General features: G+C 42.0%; 1 protein-coding gene and 1 non-coding gene across 3 annotated transcripts in view; one reads left to right on the top strand and one right to left on the bottom strand.

Annotated features, from left to right (window-relative positions):
* cdh8 (cadherin 8) overlaps positions 1-26,205 on the top strand; it is a 270,165-nt gene that overhangs the window by 4,887 nt on the left and 239,073 nt on the right. The window contains exon 1 of one of the 2 annotated variants that reach the window (XM_041192407.1): positions 5,461-5,764. The exons of the other annotated variant lie outside the window; for it this stretch is intronic. The gene's annotated coding sequence lies outside the window, so the exon portion shown is untranslated. Of the gene's footprint in view, positions 1-5,460; positions 5,765-26,205 lie in introns of those variants that run through there. 2 annotated transcript variants of the gene reach the window in all.
* Positions 20,476-20,587, bottom strand: LOC121280594. The gene has a single exon (XR_005943648.1). It is a non-coding gene; the product is annotated as a U6 spliceosomal RNA (small nuclear RNA).

Below are 26,205 nucleotides of genomic sequence, written 5' to 3'. Positions count from 1 at the left end.
TCAAACATGGTTTCCCTTTCATAAATCCATGTTTCACCCTATCATGTTATGATTTTCTAGTTGTCCTGATACCGCGTCCTTTTAACTGGAGATTCCAGTATTTTCCCTGCATTAATTCCAGGCTAACTTGCTAAGATTTCACTGTTTTCTCTCCCTCTCTTTTCTTGAATAGTGGGATTACATTTTCTACCTTCTAATGTATGGTAATTGTTCTAGAATGTGGGGAATTCTGGAAGATTTTGCCATGCTCATGTGAAACATCTTGGGATTTTCAGTTACATTAAAGGACTACATAAATGCTGGTTACATAGAATTACATTGAACATGCAACAGAGAAACAGAGCCTTTGGTATCTAGCACTGTGGCTTCATGAAGTTATCCAGGAGTACTTAAACCAAAGGCATTTAACCTGGTAAGTCCTGAGTTCAAGTCCTAGTGAGTTAGCCTGAACTCACGTTACTCTGGCCTGGACTTAATGACCTTCTTCTGTGCAGTAATGACTCTTTGATTTGCCTGTGCTGGTGTCTATACTGCACAGCAAGGCTCCCCCCACTCTATATATCTCATCTCACCCTTTCAGCCTATCTTTCTAATCCCTTTTCTTTCATGTACTCATCTTTGAGAACAACAAAACTATTTGCCTCAACTGCTTCCTGTGACAGCCATTTCCATATTCTAACAACTCTCTGCATAAAGAAATTTAGCTGTTGCTGCTGCTTCCCCACCCTTTAGAAAATGACTGCTGCAAAAGTTCATTTGGCCTTTACAATTTGTGAAGTGAATACACACCACCTTGAATTGATTTATGATAGTTTTCAAATCGAGGTTACATAATGCTGCTAAACCAGATATTGGGACCAGACTATGTATGTAACTTATCAATATATTTATTTGGTCCCCTTGATGTAGGTTGCGTATAACTGAGGCCCAAGCACCGATGCTTACAGTACCCCACTGGTTACAGAATGCCAACCTGAAAATGGTCTGTCTGTTCCTACTCTGTTTTGTATCCATTAATTAAATCTCTATCCATGCTAATATATTATCCCCAATCTTTTGAGGCCGAATTTTATGCAATAACCTCTTGCGTGACAACTTTTTGAATGATTTTTGAAAATCCAAATATATTCATCCCCTCCCCTTCTCTTCTTAAACCAGGATGCTTGAATGGAAGTTGTATACCAGTAAAAGAAAATATTGATTATCTCCCTGATATGAGACTTCTGTCTCATAAAGAAAAGAAACAACTTGTATTTATATAGTGGCTTTCTTGACCTCAAGACATCCCATAGCATTTTATAGCTAATTAAATATTTTTGAATTGCAATCACTGCTGTTATTATAGAAATGGAACCACCAATTTGCACACAGCAAAGATGTCACAAAGAACAATTTGATAATGATGAGCTTTTTTTTAACTGAATGTTCTCTGCTAATCTTCTTCAAAATACATTTGATGCCATGGGAACTAAGAAGGCAGATAGGGCCTTCGATAGCACCTCTGAGAGTGCAGCATTCTCTCAGTGCTGCACTGGGATTGTCATCCAAGATGTTTCACTCAAGTCTCTGCAATGGGATTTGAACTCCACATCCAATATTCCAATAAGAGTCACCCTACACTAACCCCCAACCCCGCCACAAAGCCATGTGTTGGGTGTGAGCAGTAAATCATACAGTGTGCCTAAAAGTGCATTTGTGAGCCTCCTGAATCATACTGCAAGGTTTATGCTGGTGTTTAGCAAATGACTTTGCATCAGTACTAGAATGGCCATATTGCTTTACTCCAAAAAGGGCATGGAGTCTGAGGTTACTGTGTTTTAACCCCAGTGGCCCTGAAGATCAGTTTGAGAATTGGAATAAGAAGTTGGTGCCAGTAAAAATGATTTGAATCTGTTGGATTGTCATAAAAGCTAACCAGTTCACTAATGGCATTTAGGGAAGGAAACCAGCCATCTCTGAATGGAAGCCATCTTGTCTTTCTTATATGTGACCTCCAGTCTCTCACCAACATGTTGGCTGACAATTCACCACCGTCTACAGTGACCTAGCAACATACTCAGTTGTATCAAACCAATACCAGCAATTCAACAAGAAAGCCAATCCCCATCATCAAAGACCAGCTAGGGATGGGCAAGAAACAACAGTCTTGCCAGTGACACCCATCTCCCCAGAACAAATTAATTTTTTTAATAAAAGAATAAAGGGAGTAAATCTTAGCTGGGGCTGCAGCTCATGATTGTGAGTTAGAGATTCCTACTGACAACCATGTGTATGATCATCAAGTGAGGCCAGTGTTAGGCTAGGCCCTGATATCAAGCCTCCTCCCCCTCAAAACTGACTGCCACCTCTCACCACTTAGCCACATGCATTAATCCCAGTTACTTGGGAAAGGGCATGCAACTCCATAAAAATGGGGGAAAGTTGGAAGGGGAGGGAAAGGCCAAAAAAATGGGCAAGGATATGCCAGTACTCAGCGTCATCAATGCATAGCTCCAAGCCAAATACCAGCTCTTAACAGCTCGACTGGATGATAAAATGTATCAATGTAAGTTAAATTGCTGTAAAATAAATCTGGAAGATAGTGAAGCAGAATTAGTTAACGTACAGCTTAGAGTAGCAAAGTTTAAGAGACTTAATAAAGGTGTTCAAAATCATGACTAACTTTGATAGCATAAATAAAGAGAAACTAGCAGCCGTGTCAGTAACCAAAGGATACAGATTTAAAGTGATTGGAAAAACCAAAGGTGACATGATTTTTTTTATGCAGCAAGTTGTTCTGATCTGGAATGCACTGTCTGGAAGAGTGGTGGAAGCAGATTCAGTAGTAATTTTCAGAGACAATTAGATAAGTGCTTGAAGGGAAAATATTTATAGAGTAATGGAATGAAAAGCAAGGGAGTGGGATTGATTGGGTAGCTGAACGAAAGATAGAAAGGCATGATGAGCCAAATGGCCTCCTTCTGCGCAGAGAGTCTCAGACTGTGACATGGGTTTATGATTATCTTTTTCTGAAGTTAAATCAGAGAGCCTTTGAAAATCTACATGAACTGAGCAATGAAGTAGTGATACTTTTAAGGGCTCTGACACATGTGGTGATTCATATTTCTTGAGGGGCTCTGTCAAGCTTCACTGTACCTATTGTAGTTCTTACAGCCTTTCCATCCTGTGTTAACTATGGTCCAGTGGGTAGCACTCTTACCTCTGAGTCAGAAGCTTGTGGGGTCAAGCTTGAGGGACTTGAGCACAAATTTTAGGCTGACTCCTGAGAGAGATACTGAGGTAGTTTTGCACTGATGGAGCTGCCATCTTTCAGATGGGATTTTAAAGTGAGGCCCCATCAGGCCTGTTGAGGGGATGTTAAAGATCCACTGTTTCAAAGAAGGGTGGATGAGATATTTCTGATGATCAGATTAATACTTTTCCTTTAATCAACATCACCAAAGAGAGATTGTGTTTGAGGGATTTGTGTTTGTGCGCAAATTGACTGCTGCTTTTCCCAACATTACAACAGTGATTATACTTCAAAAGCGTTTCATTGGCTGTAAAGTGTTCTGGGATGTCCTGAGGTCAAGAGAGGTGCTATATAAATGCAAAACCTTCTCTCTTTTTCCTCATAAGAGGTCCTATCAGAGTTTCTTGCAGTGAGTTTTTGAATCCTTGGTCTCTGAACAATGAAGTAATCAATATTTAATTTGGGATAGTTCACTAACTGACCCCATTGTTGAATGATGCATCAATGGATTACTTCAATCACACTCCCCTCTCAACTTTGTGAGTGTATTTCCTCCATCAGTTTGGGTTCATGGGTTCCACCCTTCAGTTTAAACTATACATCAGTGCTTACTTTTTCAGATTTGTTACATTGTTCGGTGTGATTGCACTTAGATTCTTTAATGCATCGTGACATGTGCTGGAAAACAATAAGTTAAAAAGTCGAGTAGTGCAGATGATTATCTCATTTCTAATTATATTTGGGGGTGAGTTGGCTTACAGTTTGTGTCAGGCACCTGGTCCCTAACACGAACATCATTGTATCCACCAGACATGCACATTTCATCTTTGTTCCTCAACCCTGAGAATTCCCAACTGTTTTCTGTCTGACATTCAACCGTGCATGCGCAATTGTGTGTGTTTGGAACTGCTTGTGTGGTTATGTGTCTAATTTTATGTCTGTGACTGTATGAGTATATCATTCTTTGTGAGTGCCTGTACATGCAAATTGTATATGATTAGTCTACGACTGTGTATACGACTCTGCTTCCATTTTATGTGTGTGTGATTATATGTATGACCATCTGGGTGATTATATTTCTGTGTATATATGATTGTTATCAAATGACTGTGTGATCCTCTTTAATGGATCACAAGGATGTGTGTTTGCATGAATGTCCATGAGTGTGTCCTCAAGCCTCTATGTGACAAGTCATTAAGTGTGAGAGAACGAGAGTGGCAGACTATGCCTGTGAGCTGGTGCCTTTATACCTGTGGGTGTGAAGAAATGAGTGTGCCTGGATTTGTGTGTGTGTGTGTGTGAGCCTTTCGTAACACAGGTGTGACAGTGATGTGAATGAGCGCTAAGTACTGATGTTCACTCTCTCTATCGATGGTGCATATTAATGATGACTTACTGCACTTAAGATTATACCCCAGTCAACTTCACATCAGCGTTTCCAATTACAAAAAGAGCTGCAAATGTTAATTAAAAAAAAAGATTCGGTGCGATTTTAAACCCCACGCACGAATTATATTAATAACCTGATCTGTCCTTCACCTCAAGTGGTTGTGAATTCACCATTGACACGCGAAGGTAAATCGACAATGACTGGTGAGGCGGGAGTACCTGCTTCAGATAGGTTTAATTTCATTGACAATTACATCGAATGACACAATCGGCTATGAGATTCCAGCCCCAGCTCTGTATTAACTTTAATTACACTCAGTTAGTGCCAGAGATGCCGGGATCCATTGAAATGTTACCTGTCAGAAAGCCTCCTCCATCAAAAAACCGAACGAGTCATATGTGACTGCTGTATGTTAAAGAGCAGTTAGGAATTCACTGTGGAGTAAACTGTGAGTTTAAGGCAGCAATAGCTAACAGTAGGGTGTTGCACATGACGGATTATTGTCCTTAGCGAGCTCACTGTCCACTGCCTGGATTGTAAAGTTGTTGCTGTCTCTCTCTCTCTTCCACACACACACACACACACACATACACACTTCATGAAAGAGCTCGCATTAATTACGGAGCTCTAGACCTTCCCACCAACAGTCCAATAAGAGCTGTCAGGGGAGGCTCCTAGCTATGGAGCCTATACCAGCAGTTCAGGAGAGTCAGCAAGACACACTGTACAGCTCATACATTTTTATAACTGGAGTTATTTTGAGGATTTCTTCGACCAGACAGAAAAAAAATACACTGAGCTTTTTAAACAAGGGGGAGGGGGAGGGAGTGGAGAGCGAAAGGAGGGGATGAATTGTGAAAATCTTCGCTCTCTGCCTCACCGACCGGGAGAAGGCGAACACTTGGGAAAGGGGATAGTTACGTTCTGTGTGAATCACTGGCGGTGAAAAATTGGACGTTGCATTGTGCTGGAGGAATCACATGAAACCCACGCTGATCCATGACAAGTAGGTGAACAGATCACCTTCGATTGTGGTTGCTGCCCTTCTTCCCACCAGCAACATTTTGCTCTGGTTACTCGGATGAATCTGAAACCGTTTAAAAAAGAGATATTCCGAGGGACCCCTCGCTCTGTTGAATAAGGTAAAGTCTTGTGTGTATGTGTGTTTGTGTGTGTGTGTTTTGGGGGAATATGTGTACAGTTTGCGTGCTGCGAATGTGAATTCTGATCTTCGCTCTCATTTCAGTAACCACTGAATTGAAAGAGGGAGGAGAGAGCGGGAGAGGCTGACAAGAAGGAGGGGGGGGGGGGGGTGGTTTAAACGCTTTCTGTGGGGAGCTGTTCAAAGTTAAAGTAACGCTCCCCAACAGTAAATATTTCATTTTCCCACTCAGTACGTGGGAAGCAGTAAATTCCATCAATGTGCGGCGGGTCTTCTTGGGACCGGTCAGTGCATTGGAGGAATAAATCGAAGGTTGTCACAAGAAAAAAAAATCCCAATGTCTTCCCCCATTCACTGATGCGGATACCATGATTTTTTTTGACATAACGCTGAAGGGGCTCCGCGACCAATGCTACCGCTCAGGTGGGGGGGGGGGGGTTGGGTGTTGAGCTAGGAAACAGTCCAACTTTCAAGTATGATTTTTCATCTCTACTGTGAGCGCTTTCCTCTCTCGCTTTAGCCACGTTCTGCCTATCTCCCTTTTATGTAGAAATACCTCCCTCCCCCTTTCCTTCTCCATCTACCTTAGCAAGTGCTACTTTTTTTCTTTTTACCCATTGGTCTGCCAAGCCGTCGGATATTGGGACACACAAAAAAAAAGGATGGAAAGGCGGTCGAGTTAGCCAACTTCCTCCCCTCCTGTCACAGGCGAATACACACGGTGGTCCGTTTATGCCGCCCTAGACAACCTCACTTGTGTCAAAGCCGATCTGTGGAGAGCTTTATATAAAAAAAAACCATCGATCCGGGCTCAGTATAAATCAGCCCAAAACGTTTAAATGTTGGCTACTCAAATGGCGCCATCAAGAGATATAGGCGATCTGGTTCTATACTACAATGATCATATGCACTCAGGATTGTGTGTGTGTATATATATATATATGTGTGTGTGTGTGTATAAATGGAAAGACAAAAAAAATATGGCTTTATGGAGTGTGGAGGTGCATTCCAGTCCCCTTGTACATCATTTAAAGAGACTGCGTCAATCCTCCCCGCCAATCTGTTGAGAAAGGAGCATTGCATCAATTCTTAAAGGATTTGGGACGCTTTAGTCCTCAATGATAAATGCATGTTTTAGATATTTGAAGTTGAATCGTGCAGCGGCTCCATTAAGATAACGCACCGACAGGTTTGAGAGCGGTTGTCCAAGGGTCCCAGGCTGCATTGATTTATTCTCAGAGCTTCTGTGCACTCCTTCAAACAATTAATAACATTTAGCAGTGATTAATATATTCACGTGGAACGGGGGGGGGGGGGGGGGAAATGGTCCAGGCGTTTTAATTTCAACCACTTTATAAGTGATGAATATCACTGTGCCCCTTTGCAAGGGGCATGGTTTTAACTTAAAAGATTCCTTTGCAAGGGGCACATTGACGCATAAGGATTTAGTATGAGAAGGCAAAGGGATTAAAATCGCAAGTATAAAAGTGGCCTTTAGTTTGTAGATGTTCTCCATTTGCTTGCATCAGCACATCACCAGATTTCTTGGGAATCGTAGCAAGAGTCCGAATCCTTGACAGGTAGAAGCGTTCGGCTTCTCAAGTCGGGGTGAAGTTGACCAACTCTGCCTTTTGAACGGATGGACAACTTGCCCCCTCGTGCTCCTCCGAAATGACCGCCCTTCGATCCCAGGGCGGCAGTACACCCGCCGGTGGTCGATGCGGAGCCGTGTGTTGCGTCTGTTCCTGGCCAACCCAGTAACCGAGGGAAATCCGCCCCACCACCGACTCCCGCACTCACTCAGCCGCCGACTGGCACCATCACTCCGACCTGTCCTGTGTGCCATCTCTGGCCGGCTGCTTGGCGCTTGGCTTCCTTTGATGTACCCCAGTGTGAGGCCGGTGCGGTGCGGATCCCAGGTCTCCTTTGCCAGGGCGAGAAGGTTTGCAGTTTAGTTGTTTTAACCAGATGTTTAAACTCGCGAGTGAGAGAAAAAAAAAACATGAAATATTCTTCAGCTCCCGAGGAAACGGCCGAAAATCTTTCAGTGGGACCCAGGACAAAGTCAGAGATTTCCCCATGTTAAGAACGCGAATAATAAATGAGTTTAAAAAGGTGGTGGGTGGGGGGGGAGAAAAAAAAAAGTTTCCAAAGAAATAAAAGACCGTGTGGCCGAGACGCCGTTAAATTTTTACCCGTGTAACTCACCAGTGCAGTGAAGGTACATTACGGAAAAGTTAGTCAGTGAGTTTTCCCCTTCGCTGGTTATTAACAGCGAATGCGTTCACCACTTGGTCGGAAAAGTTGAGTTCAGGCAAATCTTGTGAAGATACAGCCCTGCAGTGACAAATCACAGGTTAAAATGCTGCCTCCTTTAAAGGAAAGCGTCTGGTAGCCACCAGCACTCTCAGAGCCTCTCAAAATAATGCCCCCCAGCAGTTAATTATCCCTCAACGCCCCCCCCCCACCCCGCCCATGTTACAACCGTAAGACAGTTAGATTTTGTGGTGTTAGCGGGTGCCAAAGATAACAAAGTGGGGCGGGGGGGGGTGGATAAAAACGGATAGATCAGGAATAACCTGTTCAGATCACCCGGCGCTGAGCCAGTGATATCTCTTGAAAATGCGACCAGGATTTCAAAAGCAAGATTGTTTCATATCGCGAATGTACCAATTTTATATATATATATAAATATATATATATATATATAAAATATACATAAAATATATACATTAGCTTTATCGTGCTCTGTTCTGATGCAAAAAAAAAACTGACTTGACACTGGAACAAGGTCACATATAATCAAAAAACAATTCCATTCGAATAGATTCAAAATCTGATCTTATCAGTTTTTTTTCTCTGTCTAAAAACGTCGCCTTCAAAAAATCATAAAGTGTGCTAAAACCCATTTAGCAGTGAATGCATTTGAATCTATTAAACCCCACTTTAATTAAATATGTAGGAGTTAGAGTTACACAGTGTATAGCTGTCACGAATGAAAGGCTTCAGAATCCAACAATCAGCTTTGCCATTGAAAATTTAAATATTAGATCTGAACGGTGGGCAAACATAATAGAGTGCACAGAATGTAGTTTTAATCCTTTTTTTTTTCAATTATGCTTTTATTCCAGGGTAAGTATTACAGTGAAAACGCTGACAATAAATAGTGCCTCCTTTTAAACCCTGGCAGGAACAAGCAGTATCTCAAGCAAGTAGGTGCATAAGGTACGGTAAGCAGTATGCAGTTGAGGGGTGGGGGAGTGAATATAACAGTTCGCCAGTTCTAACCACAGTTTTTTTTTTACATGGGTTGGTCAATATATGTGACAAACTAGAAACCCTTTCACATCTGCATCCTTTGATAAACAGGGAGAGCAATGAAGATGTATTGTGCATTTGGCTGCGCATTGCAATTTTTGCATCTTTTTGTGGTCTCTTGTCTTGGAGGCACTGATTCTTGCTGGGCCACAGTTCCACTGCTACTTAAACTGGATGACCCATCCTTCAGACGTGAGCCTGCACAGTGGCTGATGGCAGACTGTGTTTGATCGGCAAGGATATGATGGGCAGGGATGGGGTTAGTGGAAGGGGGGGGCGGGTGGGGTGCGCAATCACAGCTAAGATCTAATCCTGTCCTCTCACACCAGCCAGTCGGGTCCACTGTCCAGTGGGAGTCTTTGGATCAAAATCAGTGGCAAGGGTAATGAAGTCTTTTACCCACGGTGAACCCAACTCCACTTAATGGCACAGCCCGGGCAGGTGCTGAATATTGCTGGGGGGAGGGTGTGCTGGGGAGGACAATGAAGGACACATGTGATACATGTAATTTTGTTGCAAATTTGCCTCCTTTACATACCCATTGGGAGGTCTACACCCTTGAAAATTAGGACAACTTTCTTATATGTCCTGATTAACTGTGCCTACCAGAAACCAACATTTTAAAGGTCCTAAATGCCTCACTACTTCATAGGTATGTGGCTCTATTTCATACATTTGTGACAATTACAGCTTAATCCTTATCTATGACATTCCTTACACTTTCTATATTGGAAACTGATGGTTACAAGCATGATGTTATAGGCAAATGCAAGTTCATCAATTATATGAGTGTAGAAGGGAGTTGCTGAGGCCCAGTGTTAAGGGGACATGGAGTTCTAAGGAATCGCAGCCAGTGATGAGATTTCCAACCTAGGTCCTGACTGCTTGCCTGATGAATGAGTTGATTATAAAGAGTTGCTGGGGAGTAACACAGACTTACAGACCCTGAACAGTGTTATCCCACTCCTCCCTCAAAAAAATCTAAATGCTTAATTCCCTCAAAAGTCTTTGTTGTATTTGAGAAATTCAGTCTCATTTGACTTAATCTTCCAGAAAGTAAGATACAGACTAAAGGATGGGCAATTTACGACATGTAATAGCCTCATGTAATAGGGTGATGAGTATTTTTTGTGCCACTAGACTAAGACTAATGATTGGGGGTTCTTGCAGAAATATAATGCATGACCTACACTGTATGTATACGTAATACTAGGATTTAACATTTTTGAGTATATTACAATACACTATGCTTTACATATTTATAATGGCTCTGTATGTGTTATTCAGTACTGTTGTTGCTGAATATATCCATTTCGCACATATATACATTTAAATTATACTTTATTATACATTTTAATATCATAGTATGAGTTAATGGGGTTTTAACTTGCCAACATATAATAAATTATACTTTGTGTCTTACATGGGTTTGATATTTATTGCATTTACTGTACATATTCACTAGACCATAACATTCCTGTATGAATAATATGGAGAATTATAAATAGCATGATGGCGAGTAGATATAATTGTGGAAGCTAAATCACAAGAGCAAAGTTCAAGCAGTTTACCCAGCTTTATCCAAATCCCAAAATGAGAATGCAGCTTTGAAATTGTTTCCATTGTCCGCTATTTGCAACAACCTCTGCTGAGCAATCAGGAAGGGTGGGGATTGGAATATGTTCTCTGTCTGTTTTAATAGACTGCAGCAATTGTGGCAATTCTCGATAGCTATTGTGTGATGTTGACATCACTGAGGGATTAATAATTGTGATGTGATTGTTACTACTGATAATTAATAGTTGATTACTGGGGATAATGTCAATACATATCGAGTTAGCTCGTAAATGTTACAATCACCAGTTAAAACTCGATTTCAGCCAGATTACAACAATTTTATTGGTTACGTTTTGTTAAAATACAGGCAAAGAGGTAAGGGATATAGTCCAAATTAAACGGGCTTATGTACAACAGTACTTGTATTTGAGAGCATTCTATCATCTCAAGATGCTGTGAAGCACATTGATAACATCAATGATGTGAACGATTAGTTACTCATTATTGAGCATTTTTGTTGAGGCGAGAATGTTGAAGAGGATGTCACTTGGATTTCCCTGTATTTATCAGAATAGTTGGATATTTAACATCCAATTAAATCACCATGTAGGACCGTGGTTTGGCACCTTAGCTGAAGGATGTTAACCTCTGATAATGCAGCACTCCCTCAGTGCAGTGTTGGATTGTTAGCCTAGATTGTGTATTCACTCTGATTCCGCAGATTTCTAACACGAGTCCCGAGCACAATCAACTGTGTCAGGAAAACATAGAGGATGTTGCACAAACTTCCATTTTAAATTTAATATTCTGGTCATCTCATGATAGAAATGATGCTATTATCCTTGAAAGGGTACAGAAAGGAGCAACAAAGAAGAAATGAGGGCAGGTTTACAGAAAGTTGGGAATATTTTTCTTCAACAGCTGGAAATGTATGTCCAACTTAAGTGAAATGTTCAAGATTAAGTTAAGGCAATTGCCAAAAGAACCAGAGGGTGGATGAGGTAAAGTTTTTTGGACAGTACGTTTTAATAATCTGGAATACACTGCCTGTAAAGATGATGGAAGTAGGATTAATAATAACTTTCAAAAATGAATTGTATACATATTCAAAAGGAGGAAAAATGCAGGGTTAGGTGGAAGAGAAGAGGAGTAGGATTATTTGGATAGCTCTTTCAAAATGCTGGCACAAACATAGTGGCTCAAATGGTTATATGATTCAATTATATTATAAAGTTAGTAAAAAACTGATTCAGGAGAATCCTTTATGGTAGAAAACGTTCAAGTACCACTTTTAAAAAAAAACTTAGGATGTTTAGCATGGGAAGAGGACCAAAAATGCTTAGGATAAATAACATGCCGAGGCAAACAGTTTCAATAGGGTGAAGGCAACTACAGAGAGGTAATTTGACAACATTTATTGGAAAGCTTCACCTAATGGTAGGGTGATTTAATAAAATCTCACGTCCCTTCATGTGTTATTGGAGAAAATAAGGTCGCGATCAATGGTAAGAAGGTAGGTAAGTGAAGATAGGTGAGATCTGTCAAAGATAGATGAGGTTGTTGGATTAAATGCCCTCTTTTTCCTGTGACTAGAAGAGAATCCTATTTTCTGTATTGATGCTGCAGTTACGTTTGTCCAATTAGACGTTTCTTAACACCACAATTTCATGAATGGGGGGAAAAAAACTGCCCATAAATGCAGATAATTTCCAAGAAGACCAGAGAACCTGCCTGTCACTGGTCCAGGTGCTATATTAACCTGTCGTATTATTCCCAACTAAATCCTACAGTTGGACAAGATGTGCAAAAACGGAGCTGCCAATTTGCTTTTGCAAATTTTATGCTAACACCTGACAAATGTGAACTCCTGGATTTCACCCCTTTGAGAGGCAGAGCTTCAGCAGCAGCTCCTGGCCCTTCTTCAACCAAACCAAGAAAGACATGAAGCCCTGGATATATGAGCACCTGTTCCTATGCCTACCCTCCTGGTCTATTGCTCCAATCTCAGAGCCTCATCCTCAGTTGTATGATGGAGACCTGCATTCAATATTACCAACAATATGTATATTACCTTCAATTGGTAAAATGTCCAATGTGCTTCACAGAAGCATTATCAGGAAGAATTTAACGCTGAGCCACATAAGTAGATATTAGGTGACCAAAAGGTTAGTCAAAGCGATCATTTTCAAGGAGCATCTTAAGGGAAGAGAAAGAGCTAAAGGAGTGGAGATTTACAGGGAGGGTTTTATAACCTTGGCAGCTAAACGTACAGCCACCAGTGATGGAGCCTTGGGGATTGGGGATGCATAAGAGGCCAGAATTGGAGGGAAGCTGAGATCTCAGAGGGTTGTAGGGCTGGAGGAGGTTTCAGAGATAGGGGCAGGTGAATTCATGGAGGGATTCATATATAGGGATGGGAATTCTAAATTTGAAATGTTTCTTGGACTGGGAAACATGTAGATCTGTAAGGATGAATGGGACCTAGTGTGAGATGAAATAAGTTGTATTAGACAGCTTATGCCATGTCAGCCAGGTTAATGTCCAAATCCAGTGATGCACATGCTGTCTCATCACAAGCTGCCTAATTAAGGTGCTCTTTGAAGGATCTTGGACAAGACATGTGCCCATTATTAGCCGGACCCCCTCTGCAAGGGACTTTGAGGGTGGGGCAGTGTCGACCACAACCCTCCTTGCCTGCAGCCACTTCCTCTGTTCAACCACAAAGAGAATTATCAGTCGCCCTTGACGACTGAAATATTGATTAGACTATCACGTTTGACATCTTGATGAATTATTGCAGGAAAAGGTTACAATTAGAAAGTTTGTGGGTTGAGGCAACTAGTTTGAACAAAGTGAACTTCATGCGGCATTGAACTATGTTCTTGGTGTGGGCCTTCGGTGCCGGTATTGGGAGTATATTCCCGAAGCATTAGCATCATTACAAGAGAGATATTAAAACTCATATGTGGCCAGCTTTTTATTAGTAATCACTGACTCTCACACAACGCAATCCCATTACTAGAGGCACATTTCACTGCGCTGTAGCCAATGAGAACCAGAATTCTATAAGATCTGTGGCAATTTATCTTCTGAGAATAGCCAGCAATTAATTGGAAAGAAATGGAATTTGCCGTTCTCTGCTTAAATTGTTATTTAAAAATCTTTCGTCCCTTCAATTAGCAACGAGTGCGAAGAATTAGCTCAAGGATGAAAATTTGCAATCGAACGCGAAATCCTGTGCCTCTATATCTCAACTCATTCCTGAAAAACAGACTTAAGGAGAATCTCATTAAGTTTCATTTTTTTCCCCCAGTTAAGTGACAGGAGCAAGTTTTTCTTTAGAGTGGAACTGGGGGGCTAAATGATAAGTGAATTTCGGTAAGCTCCCTGGAACGTTCATGTATACAATTTGTCAGTAACCAAGAGTAAATGTTTCTGTCTGCAAATGTCATAGCATACAGGGGCCATGGGCCAAGTTCTGGAAAATGGGATTAGAATAGATAGGTGCTAAAAATTAAATAAATAAAAACAAAAAACTGCGGATGCTGGAAATCCAAAACAAAAACAGAATTACCTGGAAAAACTCAGCAGGTCTGGCAGCATCGGCGGAGAAGAAAAGAGTTGACGTTTCGAGTCCTCATGACCCTTCCACAGAACTGGTTCTGCCAGACCTGCTGAGTTTTTGTTATAGATAGGTGCTTGATGGCCAGCATGGACATGATGGGCTGAAAGGCCTGTTTCCATGCTGTATAACTCTATGACTCTAAATGTCCATGTATTATCTGGTAATGCAGCAGGCTCAGAAATGCTGCAGATTAATTCTCTCGGACTAGACTAGAGCAGAAACCCAATTTACTGTGTCCAAACCACAATAAAAAATAAGAGGCTGCCTTTTTCCTCTCCCTCTCTGGTGCTGCATTACAGTTCCCTGGGTGATGGCTGTACTCCAGTACCACACCAAACTGTTTATTTTCATTCCTAGAGAGTATTCGGCGATCCCTCATTCCCAATATGAAGGTTCGGTAGATGGGGGGAAGCATAGGCCAGAGGTGGGGCTGCGCTGTGTAAGCACTGGTTCTCATACCCGCAAGCAATTGAGCCAGCCTCTGTATTTGGGGGCGCTGAATAAAATCCTCATACATAAGTCTGAGCGGTGACTATCGGTAGGCTGTTTACATGGGGACGGGAGCATCACTGCCAAACCCTCACTCAACGTCCACACATGCAGGACTAGGCCAATTAGCCCCTCCAGCCTGTTTCTTTATTTCGGCTGTCTTGTACAGTACTTCAACTGTATTTATCTGCCTTTAATCTATTTTCTTTGATACTCCTACCTGATAAAAAGGTCATGCACCTGCACATTGTTCAGCACAAGATCAATGTTGGCACCTTCCTGCTCTCTGTGGCTGAGCACCACGCTCGGCCATATACTTATCAAAAGTCATCTCGGACAACTTAAAGTTTTACGCAAGAAACCATGTACGCAAGAAACCATGTACGTTTGCTTTAAGAAAGTATCTATTTAATATGCACAAGCTGGTTTTGTTCATACACTGTCTATACATTGGAAGTAGGAACAGTTGCATTGATATAGAGCCCTTCCCAACCTCAGCACAGTCCAAAGCACTTTACAGTAAATGTAGTACTTCTGATGCATAGTCATTGTTGTAATGTAGGAAAACACGGGAGTCAATTTGTGCACATCAAGTTCCCACAAACAGTAATGAGTTAAATAGTCAGCTAATGAACCTCCGGATTATTTTTATTATTCATTCACGGGAGGTGGGTGTCGCTGGCTAGGCCAGCATTTATTGCCCATCCCTAGTCGCCCATGAGAAGGTGGTGGTGAGCTGCCTTCTTGAATCGCTGCAGCCTCTGTGGTGTAGGAATACCCACAGTGCAGATAGGGAGGGAGCTGGACCTTGGTGTTACAGGAACATAGGAACATGCTGGTCTAAGTATAAATGGGGACAACTCCTCTGTTCTTCTTTGAAATAGTGCTATTTGGCTCTTTACAGCCACCTGAGAGGGCAGACAAGGCCTTGGAACTTATAGTGAACTTTTATAAAGCCCTGGTTTGGTCTCACATGAAGTATTGTAATCTATTCTGGGCACCACGCTTTAAGAAAAGTGTGAAGGTCTTGGGGGAAACTCAGGAAAGATTTTGCCGATGGGAGACTTCGGTTACATGGATAGATAATTGAAGAGGACGCTCTGTAAACCATATATCTCTGCCACGCTGTGTTAATACAGCATTATTGTAATTCTGTAGCTCTTGCAGGAGGCTTTTCCTTGACTCGCTCTGTATCTAGAAACCTGAAAAAAGAAATCTTTTTCAATAAGGGCTACCACCTTACTTGGGCCAATCCGCATCCAAAAACCTGCACTGAAAACTCTGCTCACATTTTGACAGCTGAGACAGATTCCACTGCAGCAGCTGAGACCATCCACAGCTTTCCAAATAAAACAGCCCACAACATTATTTAAAGAATAATTGCCCTATCTGCTAATGTTCACGGATCCTTGAAAAAGTCCAGGATCTGGATCGAATCCACACCTTCACCAAAAATGAATCAGAGCTTCCTTTGGCCACACTCCATCTGTTTACAAAGTTTCATTAAAATCCATCCACCCAGTTTTGAGATATGTTGTTTACAGACCAATAGACAAGCAAGCACGGGAAAAACATTACTCCTTCCTTTAGCGGCAGAGGTAATTAGTGAAGCTGGGGCTGTTCTCTTTAGAGAAGAACAGTGTGAGAGGATATTGAACAAAAGTGTTCAAAATCATGAAGGATCTGGGCAGAAATAAAAACAGGAAGTTCTGGAAAATCTCAGCAAGTCTGGCAGCATCTGTGCAGAGAAAAAGAGTTAACATTTTGACTCTTCTTCATAAGGACTCGAAACATTAACTCTGTTTCTCTTTCCATAGATGCTGCCAGACTTGCTGAGTTTTACCAGAACTTTGTTTTTATTTCAGATCTCCAGCATCTGCAGTATTTTGCTTTTTCTTAAAGATACGCACAGAATAGATAAAAATAAACTATTCCCCATTAGCAGAAGGATCAAGAACCAAAGGCCACCAATTTAAAGTGATTAGTGAAAGAACCAGAGGTGACATGAGGAACACCCTCTTTATGTAATGAGTGGTTAGGATGTGGAATGCCCAGCCAGAGACTGTGGTGGTAGCAGATTCAATCATAGCTTTCAAAAGGAAATAGGATAATTACCTGAAGAGAAAAAAATATGCTGTAGTGCTAAAGGGGGAAGACGGAGGAGTGGAATTGGCTGAGTTGGTCTTACAGAGAGCCAGCACGGGCATAATGAGCTGATTGGACTCCTTCTGTACAGCACCCTGTCTACGATTTGATTTCATTGGAAGGACAGCACCTCTGACAGTTCAGTGTTCCCTCAATACTGCAATATATCAGCCCAGATTTTACGCTCAAATCCTGGGTTTGGGAGTTGAACCCAGAGCCGATCCTAGAATCATAAAGCAAAAAAGAAAAATATTTGGCCCATTATTTCTATGCTGACTCTTTGAAAGAGCTCGTCAACTAGTTCCACTCTCCTGTGTTTTTACCTCATAGATCTTCAAATGTTTCCTTTTCAAATATCTATCAACCTGAGAAGTTTCACTGTATATAAATCATTTAATATAGGGGGAGATGTTGGCTAAGTGGTAATGCCACTGGCCCATTAATCCAACAGCCCAGGCTATTGTTTTTGGGACATGGATTCAATTCCTACCTCGGCAGCTGAAGGACTTTAAATTCAATTAATAAAAAAAATCTGGAATTGAAAGCTAGTCTCAGTAATGGTGACCATGAAGCTATCATTGATTGTTGTAAAAACCATCTGGTTCGCTAATGCCCTTTAGGGAAGGAAATCTGCTGTCCTTACCTGGTCAGCATGTGACTCCAGACCCACAGCAATGTGGTTAACTGCCCACTAAGATGGTCTAGCAAACCATTCACTCGGAGGGCAATTAGGGATGGCCATTAACTGCTGGCCTTGTCAGCGATGCCCACATCCCATGAAAGAATAATTTTTAAAAAAGTTCATTGTGTTTAGCATATTACTACTCAATATCTGATTTCATCAGAGGGCTGGGGTTAGTGCCATAATCCAGTGGTGCAGTTTGACAAACTAACATCCCTGGGGTATTTCCATAACTCCTGTGATCCTGTGTCTTGTAGTATCACACCAACAGTTGCCCAATTATATGTGAGGTGGAGGTCATTAAATTAAGCATGTGTTTTGCACAATCTCATTTCTGTGCTACATTGATAAATTAAATGAATCATTGAATCAGGCTGAAGTCATTGCCCGTAGCAAAAAAAATGGGTTTAAGTAGATTTCATTGAGATAGTTAATGGACACTTGGAAATGCAAGAGCACTCAGTGCATGACTACAGATGGTTCCAATGAGATAAGCATCCTCTATGAATGATAGAATTGTGAAGGCCTTTGGAACAATTTCTGAGGAAAATGTAATTGTAGATTTTGTTCATAATTTCAACTGAAGCAGTGAACAGAGGAAAACTCCACCAGGCTATTTATGATGTTGTTGCACACAGTGATAAGAGGAATTCTTATTTGGTGTTTGTAGATGCGGTCTGCAATTACAAAGCCAAAATATTGCAGATACTAGAAACCTGAAATAAAACAGGAAGTGCTGTAAATACACAGTAGGTCAGACAGCATACGTGGAGAGAGAAACAGAGAGTGGAATTTTACCAGCCCCTGTGGCCAGGATCGCCTCTAAATGCCAGGGACCCACCTTGGGTTGGATCCCCAATGCAGCCCCACCACTGAGCCATTTGGGAGCAGCAGCGGAGTATAGTGGCTGCCGGCAGATTGAAGGCAGGCAGCTAATTTAAATATTTACCTACCCCATAAGGGCCATTTTGAAGAGTTGCCAGCATTTGACCAGCTGCAGAGCACCTACCAGCTGGCTGGGGGTGCCACCAGCTGCAAGGAGTTTCAATTGCCCAAGCAGGGGCCTGCCAGTGGCAATGGCCACACCCACAGTACCAAAGCGACCATCTCATTCAGTGACATAGCCGTGGTGCAAAGCTGCCAGCCTCTGATCAGGTAACAGTCTGAGATTATCTCAATCCATTCACACCTTTGTTGTCGCACTTGACCCTTAGATGCGTTTCTGATCTCATATTTGCACAATCACTATGCTCACCTATTTCCAACTCTATAATAACTCTCAACTTTAACCTTGTCTTAGCTCACCTGCTACTAAAACCCTGATCCGTGTCTTCATTACCTCTAGACTTCACTATTCCAATGAACTCCTGGCTGTCTCCCATATTCTACCCTCCATAAGCTTGAGGTCATCCAAACTCTGCTGCCTGTGACTTAACTTGTATCAAGTCTCGCTCCCCTATCGCTCACTGACTTACTTTGACTTCCGGTCAAGCAACATCTTGATTTTAAAATTCTCATTCTTGTTTTCAAAAACTTCATTGTCCTTGCCCTTCCCTATCTGTGTAACCTCGTCCAACCCCAAAAACCTCCAAGAAATCTGCTCTTCTCTAATTCTGGTCCCTTGTGCATTCCAAATTCTAATTGCTCCACTATTGGTGGCTGTGCCTTCAGTTATCCTGGCCCCATACGCCTCCCTACGCCTCTCTGCCTCTCTATCTCACTTTTCTCCTTGAAGCCACTCCTTAAAACTTACCTCTTTAACCAAGATTTTGGTCACATGACCTAATGTTTCCTTATGTGGCTTGTAGTCATACTTTGTTTTATAATGCTCCTGTGAAACATTTTGGGAGGTTTCATTATGTTCAAGGCACTGTATAAATATAAGCTGTTGTTGATTAGCCCTCCAAGCTGGAGATGCAACTCACCGTCCTTCTTTGGGTTTGCTCTTCTGACCAAGCTTCTGTCTTAATTTCTTCTTATGTGGTTTGGTGCCAAACTTTGCCTGATTATGCTCCTGTGAAGCGTTCCCATTATTAATGGTGCTATATAAATGCAAGTTGCTGTTCTTGAGAACTGAGGGAGATAATGGTAATCAGAACATTTTGTGTCTCAAATAATGACCCATTCAGTCAAAAGAGTGAACACTAAAGCATTACTTGTTGTTTCCAGCAAGTATAGAATTACTGTTTATTCAGCAGTGAATGTTAATGGAACACCCACCTACCTTGCACTCTCTCCCCACCCATATTCACCCTTATTAATCTGTAAAAGAACAGAAGTGAGCAGACTATATTTCAAATCATGAGGTACAAAGCTTTCTTCAAAGCTTCACTCAATTCTCTTTAACCTTCATCAGAATATATCAAAACCAGAGCAAAATTACAATGAGATCTATTGCATCAGGTAGTTTTCACAGATGGATAGTCTTCCATAAGGTTTTAGAAACTAAGTAACAGATGTATTATTCTCGGCAACATTTGGAGGTAATAGGTCATCATTGTCAGTTATTTTCTGAATATAGTCTCGCAAGCTGGTTATGTACTAGATCTCATCATTGTTTACTTAATTCCATTTCATAGTGCAGTCTAGCTCAGCAAGAAACACTCAATAAAACACAACTTCATTAAGGTATTGCCAGGATTCTCTCTTGTTCAAGTACAAGGCCCAACGGGAAATAATAGAATGGTTTCGTTTCTTTACATCTATTCATTCTTTGTGCAATCAAATTCCACACAAGCAGGCCATTTAGTTCAAAGCGCCCGTGCTGGCTCCTTGAAAGTGCTATCCAATTGGTTCTGCTCCCCTACTCCTTACAAACATATGTATATACAAATTAGGAGCAGGAGAAGGCCACTCGGCCCCTCTAGCCTGCTCTGCCATTTAATAACTCTTCACGAATTTGCGTGTCATCCTTGTGCAGGGGCCATGCTAATCTTCTCTGTATCGTTCCAATTTTAGTATATGTGCTGTCGAAGGGTCATGAGGACTCGAAACGTCAACTCTTTTCTTCTCCGCCGATGCTGCCAGACCTGCTGAGTTTTTCCAGGTAATTCTGTTTTTGTTTCTGCCATTTAATAAGGTCATGGCTGATCTGACTGCAACCTCAACTCCACATTCCCACCTGCCACAATAACCTTTTCTCCCCTTTGCTTATCAAGAATCTATCTACCTCTGCCTCAAAAATATTCAAAGACCCTGCTTCCACCGCCTTTTGAGGAAGAGAATTCCAAACATTAATGTCCCTCCGAAAGAAAAAAAATTCTCCTCAGTCTTAAATTGACAACCGCTTATTTTTAAATAGTGACCCCAGTTCTAGATTCCCCCATTAGAAAAAACATCCTCTTCACATTCACCTTGTCAAGATCACTCAGGACCTTATATGTTTACTCTCCTAAACACCAGCAGATACAAGCCTAGCTTGTCCAAACTTTCCTCATAAGACAACTCACCCATTCCAGGAATTAGTTTAGAAAATCTTCTCAGAACTGCTTTCAATGCTTTCCATCCTTCCTTAAATAAGGAGACCAATGCTGTACATAGTACCCCAGATGTGGTCTCACCAATGGCCTATATAACTGAAGTATAACCTCCCTACTTTTGTATTCACTCCCCTCACAATAAACAACAACATTCTATTAGTTTTCCCAATTATTTGTTATACCTGCATACTAACCTTTTGTGGATCATGCACTAGGACACCCAGATCCTCCTTCATCTCAGAGCTCTGCAATCTCTCAATATTTAGATAGTATGCTTTGTTTATTTTTCCTACAAAAATGGACAATTTCACATTTCCACATTACACTCCATTTGCCAAGTCTTTACCCAGTCACCTAACCTATTAATATCCCTTTGTAGTCTCCTTATGTCCTCTTCACAACTCACTTTCCTACCTATTTTTGTGTCACCAGCAAATTCAACAACCATGCTTTCAGTCCCTTCATCCAAGTCATTTATATGAACTGTAAAAAGTTGAGGCCACAGCACTGATCCCTGTGGCATACCACTTGTTGCACCTTGCCAACCAGAAAAAGATCATTTATGCGTACCCCCTGTTTTCTGTTAGCTAGCCAATCTTATATCCATGCCAATATGTTACCCCCTACACCATGAGCTTTTATTTTTCCTAATAACTTTTGATGTGGCACCTTATCAGATGCCTTCTGGAAATCTAAGTACAGTACATCCACTGGTTCTCCTTTATCTACAGCGCGTTACTACTTCAAAGAACTCCAATAAATTTGTTAAACATGATTTCCCTTTCACAAAATCATGCTGACTCTGCCTGATTAACTTAAATTTATCTACATGCTCTATTATAACATTTTTAATAATAGCTTCTCACAAATTTCCTATGACATATGTTAAGCTGGCTGACCTGTAGTTTCCTGCTTTTTCCATCCCTTTTTGAGTAAAGGAGTTACATTCACTATTCCCTAATCTAATGGAACCTATCCCAAATCATTTTGGGAAATTAAAACCAATGCATCAACTATCTCCCTGATCACTTCTTTTAAGACCCTGAGATGAAGTCCCTCAGGACCCAGGGATTTGGGGAGGCAGTGACATAGTGGCATTGTACTGGTATTCCAGAGATCCAGGGTAATGCTTTGGAGACCTGGGTTTGAATCCCACCATGGCAGATGGTGAAATTTGAATCCAATAAAAATCTGGAATTAAAAGTCTGATGATGACCATGAAACCATTGTCCATTGTTGTAAAAACCCATTTGGTTCACTAAAGTCCTTTAGGGAAAGAAATCTGCTGCCCTTACCTGGTCTAGCCTACATGTGACTCCAGACCCACAGCAATGTGGTTGACTCTGAACAAGGGCAATAAATGCTGGCCTAGCCAGTGATGCCCACATCCCATGAAAAAGACTTTTTTTAAAAAGCCTGCAACTCCAACAATTTTCTCAGTACCACTTCTCTAGTGATTGCAATTTTCTTGAGTTCCTCTCTTCCTTCCATTTCATGATTTACAGCAATTTATGGGATGTTACTTGTAATCCTCTATTGGAAAGACCAATGGAAAATACCTGTTCATTCCTCTTCCATCTTCTTATTTTCCAATATTAATTCTCCAGACTCACTTTCTATAGGATCGCTGCTCACTTTACTAACTCTTTTCTTTTTCAAATATCAATAGAAACTCTTACTATTTATCTTTATATTTCTGGCTAGTTTTCTCTCGTACACTAATTTTTCCTTTCTTGTCAATCTTTTAGTCATTCTTTGCAGTTTTTTTATATTCTATCCAATCTTTTGACCTGCCACCCATCTTTGTGCAATTATTTCCTTCTCCATAGCCCAGCATGTTTTTATTCCTTTTCAATACATCTCCAATTCCCTTCTGAAATTTAATATTGAATCTGCTCCCACCACCCTCTTTGGGCAATGTCTTCCAGATTTCTGCGTAAAAAATAATTCTTCTCAATTGTTCCCCAGTTCTTTTGCCAATTATCTTAAAACTATGATCTCCAGTTTCTCCCACAGTTTCTCCCTCTTTGCAGTTTGGCTTGGGGCAATAGTGGTAGCATTGCCTTAGGCAGAAGACTGTCCCACTCCAGGATCCAAACTATGATATAGTTGGAGATTCCAGAACTGCATTGTCCTCTAGATGGAATGTTAGCCCAAGGTCCTGGCTGCCTGTTCCAGTACTTCAGGCACATGTCCCAAAATGTCCTTGTACCCTGCTAAGGCCAGTAAATTCTCCTTGTAATCAACTAAGATTGATCCATCAAACATCATCCAAAAACGATTGATTGGCTTTCCATCTCATTGCTGTTTGTGGAGCGCCTGCACAAAATCACTGCTGTGTTTGATAGTCACTGCATTTCAAAGAAATGAATTGGGGTCAGTTTTAACCTAACTTGGCAAGTGGAAACCCATGGGGCTGTATTTTACATCACCCCGTTGCCGTATTTGAAAGCGAGGACGGTTGAGCTCGTAAAATAAAACAGATGGCCTTCCCACTGCCTTCCCGTGCACCCCAACTTATCTCCTATAATTCAGTGGGTGGAGAAGGCATCAGGCAGCCTGCCCACCCTTGGGCCTATTGCGGTCCTTAAGTGGCCAATTAGTGGCTGATGACACACAGGTAGCCCAGCAGCTTTCATTGCACGGGTTGCTGTCGGTCAGGAAGAGGGGTGTACCTCCTTTGGCAGGTGCCCTGTACTCAACGGAGTGCACACCTCCCCTGGCCCAAGAATGTACCCCCTCTTTAATCCTTTCCCCTTGACCTCTAAAACTGGTCCCCACAACCCCTGGCCAGCCCACTTGCCGGGGTCTGCAAGGCAGGCCTATCCAAAATCCCAGACATACCTTTCAGTCTGGTCTCCATCATTCTTCTTCCTCAGGGACTGGCTGTAGTCCCAGCAGTGGCCACTGCCCAATTCTGGCACTGCTGAGACTGCAGAGCTGCCAGCCAATCAGATTGGCCGGTAGTTCCTCTATAACAGGACTTCTTCCCAGGTAATGGCGGGGCAGGGGCAGGGGTAGGGGTGGGAGGTGGGGGGGATCACATGGTGGGGAGGGGGAATCTCATTCTGAACCAATTAAGGCTGCTCCCAGTGTAATATCCTTGTGTGGCAGCCAGAATTTGGGTGGGTTGTCTGACGACTGAGTTTTCATTCAAGGATGTGAGTAATATGGTATCTTGCAAAATCCAGACCATGGGTTTGGGTGGAACATTTGTTTTACATCCTGCCCAATATCATTGTCCATTGACTTTAGCAGAATAATACTAGTTGGGTTGTAAAAGCGGTATTGCATGTGATCCCATCAGTTTCCTGAACCGCAGGTTGGATTAAAATTGTGTTTATGGAACTTGAAAAAATTACTAAGGGGCAGAACAGGGCAGGTGCTCAGAAAATGTTTCTCCTGGCTGAGAGTCTCTAATTGGTGTCACAGTCTCAGGGATTGACCATTTTGGACTGCGATGAGGAGGAATTTCTTCATTCAGAGCGTTGTGGATCTTTAGAATTCTCTACTCCAGAGAGTTGTGGATGCTCAGTCATTGAATATACTCAAGGCAGAGATCGATAGAATTTTGGATACTAAGGGAATCAAAGGATACAGGGATAGTGTGAGAAGGTGGAATTAATGCAGAAGATCCAGCATGATCCTCTTGAATGGCAGAGCAGGCATGAAGCGACAGCCCCTATTTCTTACATTCATATAATAACCACTCTCACCAGATTTCTGCAGTTGACAAGATATCTTATGAAATCATAAGGACTCGTTAACTTAATGGGGCTTTGTTGTATTAGGTTTTAAAATGACAAGACTGGCTAAGGTTTCAGTTCAAAAGTGAAGGTGTAGTTGATCATCGGTGGACTTGTGGTGCAGTGGGTAATGTCCATACCTCTGGGCCAGGAGCTCCAGGTTGAAGCCCCACATCAGTTCGTGATGGCCAAGGAAGGTGCATTCATAACATGGCCAAATGGGTTGATTATCAGCCTGCAAATCCTTCCAATACGCCTGCTGGCAGGAATTAAAAGCAGGAGTGTTTTCTAGCCAGCCATACTGCAGAAGGCAATGGCAAACCATTGAAGTACTTTGCCAAGCATAATCATGGACCAATCCAATGGAAGCCCATATTTGCCAATGGCCGCTTAGGGCATGGTACCTGGAGGAGCTGGAGTTAGCCATTGGGCTTAATTTACTCAGCTCAACTTTTGTTGACTGATAGGTGGCAAGTACCGTTCATGCCGCACAAGTGCAGGCAATGATCATCTCCAACAAGAGAGAATCTAATCATCTCCTCTTGCCATTAAATCACACACCATTGGTGAATCCCCCATTATTAACATCATGGGAGGTATCACAGAATCACACAATCACACAATGCAGAAGAGGCCCTTTGGCCCATCGAGTCTGCATCGACAAGTGAGAAACACCTGACCTACCTACCCAATCCCATTTACCAGCACTTGGCCCATAGCCTTGAATGTTATGACGTGCCAAGTGCCCATCCAGGTACTTTTTAAAGGATGTGAGGCAACCCGCCTCCACCACCCTCTCAGGCAGCACATTCCAGACCGTCACCACCCTCAGGGTAAAAAAGTTTTTCCTCACATCCCCCCCTAAACCTCCTGCCCCTCACCTTGAACTTATGTCCCCTCGTGACTGACCCTTCAACTAAGGGGAACAGCTGCTCCCTATCCGCCCTGTCCATGCACCTCATAACCTTGTACATCTCGATCAGGTCACCCCTCAGTCTTCTCTGCTCCAACGAAAACAACCCAAGTCTATCCAACCTCTCTTCCTAACTTAAACGTTTCATCCCAGGCAACATCCTGGTGAATCTCCTCTCCACCCCCTCCAGTGCAATCACATCCTTCCTATAATGTGGCAACCAGAACTGCACACAGTTCTCCAGCTGTGGCCTCACCAAGGTTCTATACAACTCCAACATGACCTCCCTACTTTTGTAATCTATGCCTTGATTGATAAAGGCAAGTGTCCCATATGCCTTTTTAATCACCCCACTAACATGCCCCTCCGCCTTCAGAGATCTTTGACAGAAACTGAACTGGACCAGCAAGATAAATATTGTGACTACAAGAGCAGGACAGAAGCTGGGAATTGTGCAGCAAGTAATT

This window comes from Carcharodon carcharias, chromosome 7, assembly GCF_017639515.1.
Source record: "Carcharodon carcharias isolate sCarCar2 chromosome 7, sCarCar2.pri, whole genome shotgun sequence".
In the NCBI taxonomy this organism is placed as follows: Eukaryota; Metazoa; Chordata; class Chondrichthyes; order Lamniformes; family Lamnidae; genus Carcharodon; species Carcharodon carcharias.
This window is presented reverse-complemented; position numbering and strand designations above follow the sequence as displayed.